Genomic DNA, 12,990 nt, shown 5'->3' with positions numbered 1-12,990 from the left:
CCCAAGGCGTCTGTTTGTGCTAGATTTTGCACAATGCTGTTTGGCTTAATGAATTAATTAGCAGCATCATTAGCTCTGCAAAACTCAATGGTCTGGATCGTGTCTAACTTAGAAATCACAAGCAAAGATGTAATCAGCGCCCCCTATACTGTAATTACTGTTAGTGTTATTCACTCCAGCAGTTGAGAAAACAAATTGAGTGAGAGACAACAACGCAATCAGTGATACACAGCGTAGATATAGCATATATAAAACATTATTGTATAACTACACTGCGAAAGAGCATCACATTTGCATACTGCTATGTATCAATTTTCACTCTTATTTTGATCAGAAAGTAAAAACATAAGTAATATATGTGCACTACTGTTCAAAAAGTTTGTTTGAAGATCAAATAAATGCAGTGGTTTTTAACTTTCTATTCATCTTGGAGAAAAAAGGATATTGTTAATAATAATAATAATAATTATTATTATTATTATGTTTCTTGAGCAGCAAACCAGCATATTAGAATGATTTCTGAAGAATCATGTGACACTGAAGCCTGGACCAATGATGCTGAAAATTCAGCTTTGCATCACAGGAATAAATTACATTTTAAAATATATTCTTATAGAAAACAGTTATTTTCATAGTCTTTTTTTTTTTTTTTTTTTTACAAAAATATTCAGAAATCTTAACACCCCCATACTTAGACAAAATATAGCCAAAATATTTATTATGATGATGATGATAATAATAATAATAATAATATACATTTTGAATATGTGTTGATTTTATTGGAAGAACTCGAGTGCCAGTACTCTGTGCATTGCCCCCCTCTCCTCAAGAATGAATCAGTGTTATAAATTTTAATATTTGCACTCAATAATTCTCACTCACAGATTCAGTTTCATAATAAAAATCAAGCAGAAAAGAACATTGCCCATAACCTTCCTGTGTTTTGTTTTCTAGCTGACATCACATGTCCTAATGAAAGAGCTAAAATGTGCCCAAGTTTTCTGCTTGAGCACACCAACACTGAGGAACATCAGAAGAGCGTTCAAATGACACGAATGTCAACACGTGGAGTGGCAAGCATGAAGAAACATTCATTACCATCCAAGGACCCCAGAGAAAGGCAGTCCTAACTAATCGCCAGACCTGGGCCAGGCATGAAGAGCATTGACCCACTTCACATTTCCAGTATATCTAAATACATATTTTTCACACTTGAGCAGCAGCGAGCAGGCAATTCCATGCTTAACCTTCACTGTAGAGCCATGGAGGACATATTTTGGATGCTCGCAACCCAAATTTAGAGATTTTTAAACATACTATCTATGGTTACTGATTTGCTGTGAACATGGACTGTGTTCAACGTGGAATACTAGCTCACTGCACAGTATACATTGTCAAATTTGGATGGTCTGCATCATGTTTTACTCCATTTTAACCACATGTTTTGAGAGCATTTAGTCTTAGTTCATCTTAAGATATAATTCAGCTGGCTTTAAGGTCATGTCCAGCTGAAATGAGACAAAGATTGTGAATTTACATAGGCCTACCGTATAAAAAGGATGCAGACTGATGTTAATGATACTAGATGTTCTCCACAATAAATGTCTATTAGCTGCTAACCTCAAACAGACACCGAGTGACGTGCTCCCAAAGAGACAAACAGAAGAGCAACTGGAAATGATCTATTTGAGTAAATTGAAGCTGGTATATATGCAAATGACTCCATTTTCTGAAGACATAAAGAAGATGATTGAGTTATCCATGACGAATGGGGATGCTCCAACATTGCTATCATAGGCCACTGTCAAAATGTTAATCAGGCTTATTACCAACTTTATTCCCATTCCTCTATTTTCAAATTCATAATTACACTCTGATTAGGTCATAAGGGCCGGATAAATGGAAAAAGAATTGTTAGATTTAGGAGGGAGATCATATTTGTGGAACTGCAAGATGGTCTGGGAGAACATTGGAGATGGATTTAATGATGAATCATTAAATTGAGATTAATGATAGTTTATATATTATTGTTGTTATTATTTTTGAGTGGGATAAGTGGAGAATCATAAGCATGGTTGCCAGATTAGTTTGATGTTTTGCAGTTCTTAATGCAAAAAAACAAAAAAACAAAAAACAAAAATGGAATAACGATCTGAATAATGTGAATGAATGGATGGGTGGGTGGTTGACAATGAAAGGCCTCAGGAAACAAATGCACAAACTACATGGCATATAAAATGTCTGGATTCACCTGATTGAGTGTATTAATTAATGCCTTCAAAATTACCTTATCTTCATAATTTTTTTATTTTTTTGTTACAAAATGTTAATTAAAATAATATTATTTATTGACTCATCAATGAGCTATGAAAAACATTTCCTAGTCAACTCAGGGCTTAATTTTTTGTTGATTTTTTTGTTGTCTTTTGAGATTAGACAATATCTCTTAATTAGATTTCGCACAACCATTGACATTCCAGTATACAATAGTAACATGTTACTAGTTTTATGCATTAATAATGCCTTGTAATGCATCTTATAATGCATTGTACAGTCTCATGAATAATTGTTACCAATAAGTTCTAACACTTATCAATTCATTGTTACACTATGCATTTTCAATTATGTTCTAATTATTTACAACACAATATAATGTATTACATTAATACATTATAGTAATCATTATAATAATTATAATGCATTATACCCTTTAATAACCCTTTACAATGTACTATGGATAAAGGCTTTAAGTCAACTTTTACCAAAATATCCTATTCACCGCATAGAATAATTTTCTTACTCAGCATTTTTGTGTTTCCCAGTTTTTCAAACGAAAGAAAAAAAAAGAAAAGAAAAAGAAAATCATTAAAACAAGATACATTTACTTGAGAAAGCAAATGCCATACTATATTAAGTCTTATTTTAATGCTTCAAACAAGAAGAAGCTAAGATTATTTTTCTTGCCCCACTGGCAGAAAGTTTATTCTTGTTTTGAGCATTCACCTCACCAAATTCCATTCGATTTCTTTGAAATAAAGACTTATGTCATTTTACATCCTTCTGGTGTCGGACATAACTGTAGAAAATCTGTCTCGGCAAACACTCACTCAAAGCATCACTCAACATCAAAGAATTTCCATGATTAACGTTTCACACAAGTGTATCACATGTAATGCTAAGTTCTCAAACTCTCCATCTGTCTAGTTGAAATGCAGTCTTGGCATGTGTTTTTACCAGACTGCAGAATAGTTGTGACCTGCATCTTCTTCTCAGAGCGTGTGATCTGTCCGCTGTTACTGGCTTCAGACCGTTAGCACAATGACATCCTTGAGGACATTCTGCCAAGTTAGGTATAACAGATGTTTTGTTACAATGGTTTTTGATATTTACTGACACCATATCGGCTACCATAGTTAGAAGACGCCAAAAGCTGTTTCTGTTTACATTAAATGTATCACTCATACTGTACTTCTTGTGATTAGCATCTTTCATTATTTGCACTTAGTGTAATCAAGAATTGGTCGCTGCATGGTGAAAACATAATCTAGTGTCATTTACATTTTTGCATTTATTTATTTATTTATTTAGATGCTAACACATTGGCACCAGTCCAAATTCATTTAGCATATCACACACTTTGCCTCACACACTTTGTGAGCTGCTTTGACCTGGAGGCCCTAAAAGCAAATTAAAGTCATTTTCTCTCTCTTCTCTAACTTCTGCTTGTAGCTTTGGTGTTTGATAGCATCAAACAGACAAGAAAAACTCCAAATAAATAAACTCAGAAACAGCTTGCTTATTGCAGTATTCCAGAGAGTTAAAATATTGAGAATTCAGCAGCATGCAAACAATAATAATGTGATGCGGTGCACAACTTTACAAAAATGCTAAAAAGGCTTGAGCATCTCTGACCAGCGCTGGGATCTCTGTAGTATTAATTAAGCAAACACACATAAATGCACTCTCACGCTCACACACATTGGTTGCTAATGATTTTGCTAGGGTGGCATTTTTCAAGCTTTCAAAGTAAACAGGAAGGTATTTGCTTATGCATGGGCATGCTAATGTGAGTAAAGGCGAACAAAAAATCTCCTGACATAGCAGGGGGGAAAACAAACATTTTAACATTTACTTATAGCATATTGTAAATCAATAGTAAAAGACATTTACATGTCAAATAAATAGACTCTTTCTGAGGTTACATTGTTTCCGGATTAGGTGGTGGCAAAGACTCTATTGTGAGACAATGACTTAGTGAACGGATTCGCTCAAAAGCTCTGATAATGCAAGAATGTCATTAAAAGTCATTAATATACATATATATACATATATATATATATATATATATATATATATATATATATATATATATATATATATATATATATTATTTATTTATTTAAAAAAAAAAAGAAAACACTAATTCATTAAAAAAATCAACAGTGTCAATCAACAACAACAACAAAAAAAAATCAATCAGCCTTTATGAGTGAGTGATTGAATCATTCATTTAATTGATTCAACAGTACAAATGTGTCACAAAATCATTCCGTCATTCGATTCACTCAAAACCAGTATTCACTGACAAATAAAAGAGTGATTTATAAATTTATGGCTCATTGAGTCATTATTCAAATGATTTATTTAAAAAAAGCTGACTGAATCAGGCTTCTTGGGGCGTATTGCTTTATTAACCTTTTGTTTACTGAACTGCAGAGGCAATATCTCGCAATCGTGCTGCATTATTTTTACTCGATTTCTCAGAAACAGGCAAAGTCATACTTTCTAGTTTTAACGTGACACTTTTGAAATGAACTGAGGCTTTGACACCTAGCAGATCATGAATCCAGAGGGCAAGAAAGCACACAAAAGGTTCTTGAGACTTCTTTTGTTTTTCCCCTCACTGTTTACGTCCCCGTTGAACTTTTGTTTCTACATACATGCACTCAGGCCGATCGAATTCATTTGATACTTGCTCTTGTGATATTGATTTAATATTGTTTCAGTATGTCAGTGTTTCACAAAGCGGCTTTTAATTAGCTGTAGATATGGTGATAGAATGCACATATGAAACACACAGTATTTTTAAATACCGCTTACACCACTTTTCAGAACCTATCTTTTTTTAGGAGGAAAGCATTTATTTTTATTTATTTTTTTAACTGACTGAGTGCACATTAAACAAAAATACATCACTTTAAAAAGTGGATTCAAATTGTTCAATCAAACCATTGCAGTGACAGTAGGCTACTATTCTCTTTCTGCTGGAGTGAAGACAGTTCTAAACGTTGAAACTTTACTGATTGAGTGACTGGCCAAGAACCATTCATTTCATTTAATTTCTGTCATAGCAAAGCAACTTGTAAAAAAGAGCATGCATTGTGTCATTGTGATTGCCTCAGCAGGTGGATAATGAATATGTTTACATCCTTTTTTTTGTTACAACAGAAACTCATTTCTCACCACAAGTATTTTTCAGCGCTACAACACAAGAGCTATGACAAGCATCAGAGGTAGTATTTTCTTGATATACAGCATTGTAATGTTTTGTGTGACATCTGAAACTAGTTGTGGAGCTGCTGTTGTTTCAAACCTGTCTGACAGAAATGGTGAAGATGGGAATTTTTCAGGCGGGCTTGTATATTGACAGATTGTTTGTGAAGCCCTTGGTCCATAACAATAAAAAGATTGCAATGATATAGCAGAAAGAGGTGTATTAATTATATTAGATGCGGCACAGAGAGTGGCCTCTCGCTATGAAAGGCAAGATTTATTGTTTTACCTATAGGTCAATAGCCCATTCACATCAAGGAACAGTGAGTCTGGGCAAGCTGTTACTCGAAATAGTCTAATTCATCATAATTAAGAAAGGCTTTACAAATCTGAGGAATAGCATTGAAAGTTCTATTGAACATTACATTGAGCTATTCACAGTGGCTGCCACTGGGTTAATACTTAATAAAGTAGGACGGGCTTGTTACTGTGCTGATTTTGGCAGAGCATTTCCAACTTTTAAACCATCAGGAAGCATTACGTCTGATGATTTTTGGCTCTCGCGTAGGAACAATGATGCTTTTGATGCACTCTGCTTTGAGCCAGTCTGCTTCAGATTCACTTATTAAATTAGCCACAGATGAAAAATTGTATAATGAGGCATTTTTTTTTGTTCCGGCTTTTAAAATTTTGTCAGTCTAGCAGCTTCAAACCGCTGGCATTCAAGCACAGATTCGTTTCAGTCGTGCTATGTGTTGCCAGTCTCGGTCAGCCACACTGGTTGGCAGTGACTGTCTATGACAAAGACAACAAAACCTCTATAATGTCATTGAGCCTTTGACGTGCTATTTTCGAAAATTGCTTTGAAATGAGTTGTTAATGGGTCCACACGCAAAGTGTAATACACATCGCCAGTTTGGGAGATGAAATTGAGGGATGAGAAATGTTTCATTTAAAGTGCAGAGTTCAGCTATCACTGTCTCACTTCAGCTGGGTGCTGATGTACAAATGACAGCAGGAATAAACAAAAACAGGCTTTTGCCTGCAAATTGCTGAAGTAAATTGCAAACTGCAAATCTGTGTTGCATGTAAATCAATCAGAAGTATCTTTAGAAGTCATGCTAAAGCTTTTTAGTGCATAATGACCCTGTTTACACTTAGTATTAACATCTATCTCGATCACAAGTGGTCAGTGCTAAAAACATGTAAACGGGGTCCAAAATGTTTTAGAGTCTAATCACTAAAAATGCTTTTGGAGGTAGTCAGGATTGTACAGTATGTGGCCACATTGCATTTGTAGTGGAAAAAGTAAAGTTCTCTGGCTCAGTGGCTGTGACTGGAACTCTCAACCTGGACCTTAACCCTAATCCTTTTTTTTTTTAAGTAGAACTCCATGATTAAGCAAAATAAAACCAAAATTGCAACATGACAGTGTGATTTGCAAAACTTGTAATTATTATAAAAAAAAAAAAAGCTTCAAGGGTTTTCCGCTAATATGAAAATTTGATGGTTTTGATTTGAAAAAGAAGAAATTAAGGCCGCCATAAATATGACTATTGTAATTTTACAGCTGTACTGTAAAAATAAAATATTTACAATTACGATGATTTATTTATTTATTTTCTTAAATGGTCTATTTTTATGTTGCAGTAAAATATTACGATAGTAATATTTCTTTTGCTTTTAGTAATTTTTGTATTTTGTTTAGCATTGACAACAACAATTATTGTTATTATTATTTATGCTGTTGTTGTTATTATACAAAATAATATATTATTTAATAATTTATATTATTTTACATTATTAAAGTAGTCAACATTTGAAGTGGATCAAAACCTTTCATCAAAGTTGTCCTAAGACCTAAAACCAACATGTGTTAATTTCTTAGGTCAACTGTGATGAACTTTTTTGATCCACTTCAAATGTTGGCTACTATATTATAGCCATATTGATATTTAATCACAAAGATTTGGGCAAATTCTGCAGCCCCACAAACAAGCACAGCAAACCTGGAAATTATTTTAAATCACAATTTTTATCAGAAAAATAGGAATTACATAAGTCAAGTCTAGTCAAGTCAAGTTGAGCTTTATTGTCATTCCGCTACATGCGGGGGCATACAGTGGAATGAAATGTCGTGCCTCACAGGACCACGGTGCTACATAAATACAGGCATACAGCAATGAAGTAAAACAATATAAACCTATACACAACTATCCTACTAATAGATTTGACTATAAATATGCTATATATAAAAAAAAAAAAAATACCTATACATAAACTAAAAAATACAAACTATACGAGTGCTTCAGATAAATACTGTACATGTGCGAAGAGAACATTGTGAGTCAGCATCTGGCTGGGGAACAGTGCAGGATGATTTGTAGTGCATGAGCATGTAAACATACGTCTATTACTGAGTGTTTTTGTGGGATTTGTATACACACAGCAGTGTGTGTGAAATATCGTGCCGTTTCACTGTAGCCTTACTAAAGCAGTCAAGTCCGTAGCAACTTTTATTTCATGCCGACTTAAACACCCATTGCATGATAGAGGACTTTTTTGTTTGTGAATGCATTTGCATGACTTTTAAGAGACGGCTCTTGGATTAGGTTCCTCTTCAGGAACTCGAGCTGCATCCGAAACGCTATGGGAACGCCTTCAGCGTGACCTGTTCTGAATCATATGTGTAATCAGTCCAACAGATGGGCGAGACGTCACGGGCAGGTCACGTAATGACCAGGAAGCTTTAAAAGCACGTGAGGTGCAGCCGGCGTCAGCTTTCTGTCATCCAGCGATGCTCTGTGTGTGTGTGTCAGTCACATTTTATGTTCTGTGAGTCTTATTTACTGTTGTTTGTCATCCAGTACATAAGCACATAAGAAAGATGTGGCGGGGCTGAGTGAACGTGGTTATAGAGCAATGGCCCGTGTACAGCAGACACTTGCCAGCTATCTGTCCCCCGACGTGGCATCGTCTCTAAAGGCTCCGGTCTTGCCCTCCAAGCTGCTAAGAACAACATCAGCGCTGGTGGGCAAGGGGTAGACAAACCGTACACAGTATGGTTCTCAGACCTGATTTCGCTCATCGACGGCTCTCCATGGGAGGTTCCTGTCAGGAGGGATCTCCTCTCACAGGCGGGGGGCACGATATTTCACCCCCGCCCGGAGCTGTGGAAGTTGTGGGCGGGGGTGAGCTCATAGCTTCCGGTCTCTCAACCGAGGTTGTTGAGACCATTCTCCAATCCAGAGCTCCCTCAACGAGGAAACTATACGCCTTGAAATGGAAGCTTTTCACTTCTTGGTGCGGAGACCGCCAGCTCGAACCAGTTAACTGCCTGGTTGGTACAGTGCTGGAGTTCCTGCAAGCCCGATTCGTCCACAGAGCTGCCCTGAGGAGAAGGGCGGACCAACTCTTTGTTTGTTATGGTCCCCCTAAGAGGGGTCTGCCGGCTTCTAAGCAGACCCTCAGTCGGTGGAATGTAGATGCCATTACTGTTGCATACGCGTCCTCTGATCTCCCATCGCCGATGGAGGTCAAGGCTCATTCAACCCAAAGTGTGGCAGCCTCCAAGGCCTTTCTATCAGGTGTATCAATGCAGGACATCTGCAGTGCTGCGGGATGGTCTACACCCCTCACGTTCGTCAGGTTCTATGACCTAGATTTGCGAGCCACTCCGGGCTCTTCTGTTCTCTTGCCTTAAGTTGTGCTCTTCCACACTAGGCAGGGATTGGTAAATCTGGCGGCATGGGCATCTCGTTCCCATAGCGTTTCGGACGCAGCTTGAGTTCCTGAAGAGGAATGTCTCCAGGTTACGCATGTAACCATGGTTCCTCGAGGGAATGAGACGCTGCGTCTCGAAGCCATACTTCCAGCATCCCTGTCAGCGCTTGTTTCATTCCTAGAAGCTGACGCCGGCTGCACCTCACGTGCTTTTAAAGCTTCTTGGTCATTACGTCACCCACCAGTGACGTCTCGCTCATCTATTGGACTGATTACACATATGATTCAGAGCCATGGTTACATGCGTAACCTGGAGACGTTTTGAGATGTGATTGAAGAAAAATTTTGAATTTTGCTATGAGTGAATTTAAAACTTTATTAGAAGTTTAAACAGGGTTAATGGAGCTCTGTGTGTTCTTGAAAGAACAACAACCCCTTTATTTACACCTTGCATGTAGCAAAACACTTTTCTACTATTATAAATCTTATCTAGTGATATCAGTCAGCTTTTCTGGAGAAAAAAAATAAAAATCCTATACTAATCACTAGCCTGCGGCTGCTAGTTGACACGCAGCTCTGTAAACAGACAGTGATTAGACAGACTGTGATCGTATGCCGTTTAATCTGTCAGTACTAATCACTGTCAGATTTATTAGTTTACGATTGGACGCATATGTGATTTTATTATTGAAATTACATATGCACAGACAAGTCAGCAGTCAAAATATTGTTTTCCCTCTGGTGCAAATATCAACTTGCTTTGACTACTAAGACAGTCACAAAGAGTAACATGTTGCCGAAGGCTACTCTGATGCCCAACAGCTCTCCATTATTTCAAGTGCTCAGATTTTACATAGTTAACATTTATTTCCCACCTACATGTATCCATTCCCTTTACTTCTTTCTAGCATCTGTCGGCACTATTTCAGATAAATTTGAAAGAATCTCTTCAGAGGTAAATTTCTGCTTTGGTGCACAAACATGAAAATACGTATTCTATCATCTATCATCATTTTACTATATAAACAGAAAAAGGTAACTATACAACCAGTAATTTCACTGAAAATGTCCATGTTCCTTTCTGATTTATGGGTAGATTTGTGTGGGGACTCAGCTGATGGTGGGCTCTGCCAAACTTCTGACTGATGCAGCTGAAAGCAGAGCTGGCAAACAGGCAGACATCTGATGTCCTGCTTTGTAATTTACTCCACACATGGTAACAAAGATGTTTATGTGACCATGATGATGCAATGGGAGCCATTTTGTGTGTGTGTGTGTGTGTGGGGGTTACGTAAATGTACGTGCATTAATCTAGTGGAAATAATCTGCAACAAACATCGGGAGTGTTCATTGTTAATGCCAGGGACACCTGAATATGTTAAAAAAGATTGCCTGAATATTTCAAATATTACAATCACCTTTACAGAAAATAGTGGCATACAACTAGTGAGCAAGCTTAAGGTTAAAACTATTGTTAAAATGTTAAAAGATCAGGGTTGGTAAGATTTTTACTAATGTTTTTGAAAGAATTCTCTTATTCTCACAAAAACAATGCTGTGCTGCTCAATATTTTTGTGGAAACCTTATAAATTCAGAATTACTTGATGAATAGAAAGTTCAAAAGAAAGGCATTTATTTTAAATACTAGATTTTGTTGTAACATAAATGTCTTTACTTCAACTTTAGCTGAGTACAAATATTAAGTTATTTTAGTAAATCAATATGTAAATGCATAAATAAATGCATAAGTGCATGCATGCATGCATTAAATAAATTCATTCATTCATACTTTCATTAATTCACTAAAAAATAAATACAGAAAATACTGACCACAAACTTTTGAATGTATGTACTTCACAAAGAAGTAAAATAAACATTACTGTCACTACTGTCATTTAGACTTATTACAAAAAAAAAAAAAAAAAGAAAAACTGTGCATACTGAATTCAGTTAAATTACTATACATTTTTATTTTTATTTTATTTTTTATTATTATTATTTTTATCAAATCCATTGGCAAACCCCTTGTGGACCCCAGTTTGAAACCCATTGACAGAGATAACCAGGTGAAAAGGCTAAGCAGAGCAATACATGTGCATATTGAGATGGGTTATTTACTGTGCAATAGTGCTCATATGTGGAGAATTAAATATGTTATTTAAGATCTTGCTTGGCCGACATTCTTCTTTCAGCCATCATTTCTATGGGACCACAGGTCGAATCTTGTGTGCCTCATCTCAATAAGTGAACCAGTCTGTCTGATGAGATTGAATTTATTGGCGTCCCCCGTCTTATTGGCCCATGAAGTACAGAAGGTCACTCCTACACTATATAGCTAAAGGGACCTGGAAAATAGAGTTAGTTCTGGCCTTCTTGGATATAGCATCCACCCCCATGTCTGTAGGCTTTCTTGAGTTGGTTGAGCTGACACCACTCAACACAAATTGAAAACCAACCCCCTTTATACCTTCTCCTTCCCCTGAGAGTGATTGCAGAGCCATCCGAACGCTCTTGCAGTTGCTGTTCCTGAGACTTGTACTTGAAATCAGGTGTGGCGATTGTACACAGGAGCAACCGTACCACTTACAAGCAGCTCAGACACAGTTCTGCAGCAGTACAAATTGTGGCCTACAGGTTAGATGGTGTCCACCTGTCAGAAGTGTCCACCTGCGCTATCCTTAGCTTGTCTTGGGTTGTATTAAAGGGCTTATACAGTGTCCACCTCTTCTGCAAGTGCAGTATCCAGCAGTAGATAATGTGTGACTCATGGATGAACCCTACAGAAGGTCTAGGGCATGATGGAGAACAGGGTCAGATATGATGTAGAAACTTGAGATGTCTTGGCAATATGGGTTATACATTTCACGGTCTTCACACTGCCTGTCCTCCACGCAGGCAACCTTACCCCCATCACCCTCAGCTCTGTCTTAGTTCCTCGTTATCGTCTGCCCTTAAGGCACCTCTTCCTCTCATTCAGAAGTGCTTCCAGGTCGCAGGTTGCCCCAGGCATTTAAACCTCAGCTGATCATCCCTTCACTGCTCTCTGTGGTCAGTGGCTGCTTGCACGAAGGTGAATGAGGTTTTTGGAGGTGAACACATCCTTGACTTCCATATAGCACGATCTGCAACCAGTATATAGCAAATCTACATTGTTACTGCACCAGGAAGGCCATAATGAGCCGACGGTGGTTAAAATAGAGTTTGTATGTGCAACCTGTTGTGAGTGACATAACACGCTGAGAGTGTATCAGCAGTGGGAGTGACATTTACAACTGTTAGAGTAACATTCGAAAACTTCGGCGTACGTAATATTGCCGCAGGCTAGGCTCAATGGCAGCTCAGTGTCTGGCATGAGTAGTTATTCTTTGGCAGTTTTTACTTCTCTTTTCCTGCTTTTCTGATCAGAAAACCTTCGATTATAGTGGTATAAATGGGAATCAGTCTCAGTAAAATGTTGTGCATGTGCCAGACAAGACAAGACAAAAACATGCCTGTGGCAACATTTCTGTTAAATATTGCGTTGTAAAATGAAAATGTTAAATTTCGAAATCCATATCAGTATTGGTTAAAAATGAGAAATCGATATTGTTAATCCAGCACTAGAATCCGCACAGCTAACATGTTTACCTGTTGTTGCTTATCCACATTGTGTGCACAAAATAGACACAGACAGTGTTGAAACGTGAGAAACACTAGTTAAAGGTGCAGTAGGAGATTTTAGAAAATGCAAACTTTAGCCTGATAGCACTGAAAGCGAACGTCCCACCCTCCCTG

The sequence above is a fragment of the Onychostoma macrolepis genome, chromosome 06 (genome assembly GCF_012432095.1).
Source record: "Onychostoma macrolepis isolate SWU-2019 chromosome 06, ASM1243209v1, whole genome shotgun sequence".
Lineage (NCBI taxonomy): Eukaryota > Metazoa > Chordata > Actinopteri > Cypriniformes > Cyprinidae > Onychostoma > Onychostoma macrolepis.
This window is presented reverse-complemented; position numbering follows the sequence as displayed.